Here is a 6,773-nt window from a genome sequence, read left to right on the forward strand (position 1 = left end):
GTGAAGAATTTGGAAGGATATTTCTGAAATTGTGTGGATATTGGAGGACATTTGTTGCCTCCTGTTAGTTTACTTTCATTAAGTGTATTTGTTCACCTTCTTTGAGTTTAGAGTTGGTTTGTCCCAGTTACTCCCCCACTATCCCGATATAGTTTTTCCCAGTTGCCTGTCATTGTAAACCTCTCCCCTCTTTCCAGATTGTTCCCCATCCATCACTTTGGTCCTACCCCCAAGCCCTATCAATCTATGTACCCCACACATTTTGTTCTGGTTCCTTCCCTGCTCATCACCACTTACTCGATGCCCTATTGGTTGTATGGCTATCCTCCCTCCCCCAAGTCCCTACCATTGGATTTGAGTATTGTAACCCCTTCCCACAACACCTCCTATGCTGCCATATTATTGGTTGTTGTATGAGCCGCCCACGGGCTTTAAAACCTGGCGCACAGAGGTGCCCAGGGTCTCGGCTCGGACTTTCTCCTCGAGATCCCAGCCCTGTCCCTCATCGCCTTCTCCCTGCACCTGCTGGAATAAACTTGTTCCTGGGAAATTGGAGGACTCCGAGCACTCTCTCTCCCTTTACTGCACCTCGTGTCGCCCTGCACACTATAGAGCCCGAGCCCAAAGGAGCTCTAGAGGTTCCAGGTCGAGCCACACAGTGCTCACCTGGTTCCCCACTCCTGCCGCTGACGCTTGGCACGAGCTAGCCGGGGCGTGAAGGGCCGAGCGGGCAGCGACAGCTGGCGCCCAACGTGGGGCCTCTCGCGAGGTGTAGAGACCCCCGGAGACGTTGGTGGACCTATTTCACAAAGACCGTGAGCGGCAGCTGCTCTGGTAGTAGCAGACTCGTTTTTGCCGAGTTGCGCTCCCAGAGGTCGAGGCGGAAGCCGTCAGACGTGCAGACGGTCGCCTCGGGAGGTGTGGACGTCGCCTGCAACAAATGTCCGGACTTGGGTGAGTGGTCCCTGTGTGTGGGAAAAGGGGGCGCCCAGTGTGTGAAAACTCCCTCGGGGGGAGTGTGTGTGTAGCCCGGTCTGGACCCGTATTTTTATTTTAGTTGATTTGTTGTTTGGTTGCAGGGGGCGGTGGGATTGCTGTGCCAGGGTTGACAAGATGGGATCACGTCTTTCAGCACAGCAAAAGAGAGTTTTTTACCAACTTGTGGGCACCCTTGAGGGGGGGAATAAGAAGTTTTCTCGTGGGAGGGTAAAGAGGTTTGTGAGATGGCTGTTCCTGCATTTCCCAAATGTAACCCCAGACAAAGCAAATTCTGTAGAATTCTGGAATGTGGTTGGGTCCAAATTAACGGAAATAGTTAATGGAGGTGATAATTCAGTTGAAAAATTTGTAACATTATTTATTTTAATTCGGTCTGCTGTAATAGAGGAAAAGAAAATGCAGAAGCAGCCGCCACACAATTCCCCAGTTTCCCCAGTTTCCCTATCCCCATGTTCCTCTCCCCCTGATCCCGAGTTGAGGGAGACCTGCAGAGCGACCTGCAGGGCAAGTTGTCCTGTTCAGGGATCCCCCAAGGGTAACAGGATCCCTGGCTCCCCACGTCTCTCCCAGAACCCTTGCCCTGGCAGCCCTGGCCAAGCTGCCAGAGTGTCTTCCCATTCCTCTGTTTCCCCAGTTATCAGCCCTCAGTTAAACGTTTCCCAGGTTACAAGTCCCCAGTTTTTACCCTCAGACCCCCATGCCTCAGTTTCCCCCAGTCTCCAAGGCTCCTCCATGTTCCCCGATTCCTCTTCTAACCCCCGTGCCTCAGTTTCCCCCAGTTTCCAATGCTCCCCTATATTCTCTGACCCCTCTCCTAACCCTAAAAATGGCCTCCAAGGGGCACAAGATGGCGGGGACCGCATGGTCGGACCCCCCCCTTGTGCTCCTTCTTCCAAGAACCCCTTTCTTCCCTCAATGAACAACCCCTTCCTCCCTAGCCCCTCCCTTCCATCCTACCCTGACTCCTCCCACTTCCCCTTGGGTGGTTCCTCCTCCTCAGGGGCGTGTCTCCAAAGTGTGACCTCCCACAACCCCACCCCTTCCGGCCGCTGCTCCTCCCTTCAGCCCTCCTCCTCAGTCGGTCCTCCAGCCCCGCCTCTTCCGGCTTCTGGTTCCCACGCCCCTCCTTCCGGTTCCCACGCCCCTCCTTCCGGTTCCCACGCCCCTCCTCCCAGTTCCCACGCCCCTCCTCCTGGTTCCCACGTCCCTCCTCCCAGCTCCCACACTGTCCCATCCGGTTCCCACGCTTTGGGGACAGGAAGTGACAGGCCTGAAGACCAGAACCCGGAACAGGTAGTGATTCCCTTTGCCGCACCGGTCAGTTTTAGAGGAAGGGGAGGGAGGTACCGAGAATGGGAACCCTTCTCCTTCCAGACAAAGAGGGAGCTGTGCAAAGCCCAGAAAGAGTTCGGCAGGAGAAGTGAACACTTTAAGGGTTTATTAAAAGCCACCTTCTCTGCGAACGAGATGGTCCCCCACGACTTAAAAGAGTTGTTTGCCTGCCTCCTTTCCCCAGCTGATTATAGGCTGTGGAAACAGAGGTGGAAGAAGTCGTTAGAGGCCATCCTTCCTGAGCTGTTGCACAGCGAGGAGTCTGTGGTTGACGCGGACAAAAACCCCCTCTCGATAGATCACTTGTGCGGTGAAGGGAATTGGGGGAAGCCGGAAGAACAGGCAAGGGTTTTACCCTGGCCTGTCTTAATTAAGATCACGGAGGCCGCAGAGAAGGTATTTAACATCCTGCCAGGGGGGGAACCCCTGACCAACTTCTCAAATATTAAGCAGTTCCCCAATGAGCCATTTACCGTGTTTATTAACCGTTTACAGGAGCAAATAGAAAGACAAGTTGATAAACCTGAGCTACAAGAGCAGCTTGTCTTAGAAATGGCTAAGGCAAACTGTAATGACATCTGCAAACAGGTTATATTTAGTTTGCCCATGTATCCACCGCCAACCTTGGACGTCCTCATTGATGCATGTGAGAAGAAAGTTCCGTTAGTGGGGGCGTCCAGGGTACCACCACCACCACAGGCGGCCAGGAGAACACCAACAGCGGCAGTGACCCAACACCCGTCGGGCCAGTTCATCCTTCCACCAGCAAGAACTACTCAGTGTTACCGATGTGGACAACTGGGTCACATGGCGAGGGACTGTCCCACCGCCCACCTATGCCAGGGGCTCGTGGGAAATGGATCTGGGGAGAGGGTACTGGAGGGAACAGCTAATAAAAAATAAAAAAACTGAGAGCGTGGCGCGAACCTGCCCCGCGCGATGCAAAAAATGGGGCAGGTATCGCGGAGGTAGGGGGAAAGAAACATCGGACGTGGCAAATTTACCGGATGCGACACCTTATCACCGTCAAAGACATCCTCTTCCGGTCCCAGCACTGGACGGTGGTAGCTGTGGACCCACTGGAGGAGAACCAGCCAGGGAATGGACGTGACTGTAAGTTTATCGCCATCGGGGACACGAGACACACACCCCCGGAGATTGAGATCTCCCCGATCACCTTCCCGGGTGGTCCGGAAGATCTCATCCTCTTAGCGCGCTGCATTCACCCACCATATTTTCTCCCAAAAGGGCAAATCATAGCTCAGTACATTCCTGTCCCAGAGGGAGTCCCGGTAGACGACCACGCACCAGGCGTCTACTGGGCAGAGGTGGTGGGTGAAAATAAACCCATCATCGACTGCAGCATCAAGCAGGGTGCGGAATCTGTCAACTTGAGGGGTCTGCTTGATACAGGGGCAGATGTGACAATCATCCCCCAAAGGAGATGGCCGTCACATTGGGAGTTGCAACCCGTGGCGGGGAAGGTTCAGGGTATAGGGGGTACTCAATTGGCGCAGGTATCTAAGAGCGTAGTACAAATTAAGGGACCGGATGGGCAATTGGCAAATTTACGCCCATTTGTTGCGGATTTTCAGGTTCCCTTGTGGGGGAGGGACCTTATGTCACAATGGGGGGTAAAGATTGAAATCCCGAAAACCCCTTGGGATTTTTAATAGCGGCCACTGTAGAGCGCCCCTTCCAGAAGCTCGATTGGACCACTGATGAAGCAATCTGGATTGATCAGTGGCCGCTTCGAAAAGACAAATTAAGGGCGCTCAACGAGCTCGTGGAGGAGCAGTTGTATAAGGGTAACATAGTAGAAACTACCAGCCCTTGGAATTCCCCGGTGTTAGTTATCCGAAAGCCGGGGAAAGACAAGTGGCGACTCCTCCACGACCTTCGTGCCATCAACAAAATCATTGTTGACATGGGGCCCCTTCAACCAGGGATGCCTACCCCGACTATGCTCCCCCGAAATTGGAATCTGGCCATAATCGACATCAAGGACTGTTTCTTTCAAATTCCCCTACATCCTGATGACGCCCCACGATTTGCCTTCTCGGTGCCAACCCTCAACCGAGAAGCCCCAATGAGGAGGTTCCACTGGCGGGTTTTGCCACAAGGCATGAAGAATTCACCCACCATCTGCCAGTGGTACGTCTCCTCGTTGCTGTCTCCTGTGCGCAAAGAGATGGGGGAGGTCATCATCCATCACTACATGGATGATGTCCTAGTGTGCGCCCCCCATGACGATCTACTTACCCGATCACTTGACCGAGTGGTTAAGGTTTTAACATCTGCAGGCTTTCAACTCCAGGAGGATAAAGTTCAACGGATGCCACCCTGGAAGTATCTGGGTCTGCGGATTGCTGAGAGGACTGTTGTGCCTCAAAAATTGGCAATAAACAGCAATCCGAAAACCTTAGCGGACCTTCACTCGCTGTGTGGGACCTTAAACTGGGTCAGGCCTTGGCTGGGCCTTTCCACGGAAGACCTAGCCCCCCTCTTCACACTTTTGAAGGGGGAGAAAGAGCTGAGTTCTCCCAGGACTCTGACCCCAGAGGCGAGGAAAGCCCTAGAGAAAGTGGAGGATGCGCTTGTCGAAAGGCAAGCACATCGGTACGAACCGACCCTGCCTTTTGAATTCATCATACTCGGGAGAATGCCACACCTCAGTGGGCTGATTTTTCAGTGGGACCAGGGCTCTAAGGATCCCCTCTTAATCATAGAGTGGGTTTTCTTGAGCCATCAAAGGTCCAAAAGTATCACCCGGCCACAGGAGCTGATGGCTCAGCTCATCGGGAGAGCTCGAGCTCGGCTTCGGGAGATGGCTGGATGTGATTTTGCATGCGTTCGAGTACCAGTCAGCTTGTCTCGGGACAAAGCGTCTCCAGATAGGCTGACAAAAGAAATGTTTAATCAACTACTTTGGGAGAATGAGACACTCCAGATTGCTTTAGATAGTTTTGAAGGCCAAGTTTCGGTCCATGCCCCTGCCCACAAATTTTTCAATTCTAAATTTGAACCGATTCCAAAAGAAATGCGGAGCAGAAAGCCCCTCAAAGCTTTGACTGTGTTCACAGACGCATCCGGGGCATCTCACAAGTCTGTAGTGACTTGGCGAGATCCCGAAACTCAGCAGTGGGAAGCAGATATTCAATATGTGGAAGGGTCTCCACAAGTTGCTGAGTTGGATGCAGTCGTCAGAGCCTTTGAGAGGTTTCCTGAACCTTTCAATTTAATCACTGATTCGGCCTATGTTGCAGGGGTAGTTGCCAGAGCAGAGCACGCTGCTCTGAAGGAGGTCTCAAACCCGAAATTGTTTGAGTTGCTTTCTAAGCTAATACATGCTGTTTCCCACAGAAAGCAACCATTTTTTGTAATGCATGTAAGGTCACATACGGATCTCCCTGGCCCGGTAGCCGAGGGAAACCAGGTAGCTGATTCCCTCGCTGCCCCTGTTTCCATGGCTCAGCTCCCAGATCTGTTCCAACAAGCTAAGCTGAGCCATCAGATGTTCCATCAAAATGTTCCTGGTCTGGTCCGCCAATTCCACCTGCGGCGAGATCAGGCCAGAGCCATTGTGGCCACATGCCCGCACTGCCAATCCACCGCAATGCCCTCCTTGGGATCGGGAGTCAACCCTCGAGGTCTGGAGAGCTGCGAAGTGTGGCAGATGGACGTAACACACGTCCCTGAGTTTGGCAGGTTTTGGTTCGTACACCTTTCCATCGATACCTTCTCAGGTGCTGTCTTTGCTTCTGCCCACACAGGAGAGAAAGCCGAGCATGTCTGTAAGCACCTAATGCAGGCTTTCTCTGTACTGGGGGTCCCCAAAGAAATAAAAACAGACAATGGCCCAGCATACACCTCCAGGAAACTGGAGGAATTCCTGCAGGAGTGGGGAGTGGAACATAAGAGAGGCATCCCACACTCCCCCACCGGCCAAGCGATCGTTGAGCGAGCCCATCAGTCGCTCAAGCGTGTCCTTTCTCATCAAAGGGAGACTGTGAAGGGCTGCACGCCACAAGAGCGGTTGTGCAAAGCCCTTTACACGCTAAACTTTCTCAATTGTTCCGAACAGGACCCTAACCCTCCAGTGGCCCGGCATTTCAAGACCAACAAGAACTACCAGTTGCAGCAGCGCCCTCCAGTGCTGGTCCGGGACCCTGAGACCCAGAAGATCTTGGGTCCTTTCGATCTGGTGACCTGGGGGCGGGGGTACGCTTGCATATCCTCGCCCCAGGGACTAAGGTGGATCCCACAAAGATGGGTGAAACCTTATGTCCCCAGACATCCAAGCAGGCCACCAGATAGGGTCGAGGATGTCAATGACGTCGTGTCCGGATGAGCCATCCCCCATCCCGAGGAGGAGGAGGAAACAACCCAAGCCCCTTTTTGTTATGTCAACCTACCTTTCTTTTCAGTTAAAGTTATGCTTT

Source organism: Cyanistes caeruleus, chromosome 31 (genome assembly GCF_971803275.1).
Source record: "Cyanistes caeruleus chromosome 31, bCyaCae1.hap1.1, whole genome shotgun sequence".
NCBI lineage: Eukaryota > Metazoa > Chordata > Aves > Passeriformes > Paridae > Cyanistes > Cyanistes caeruleus.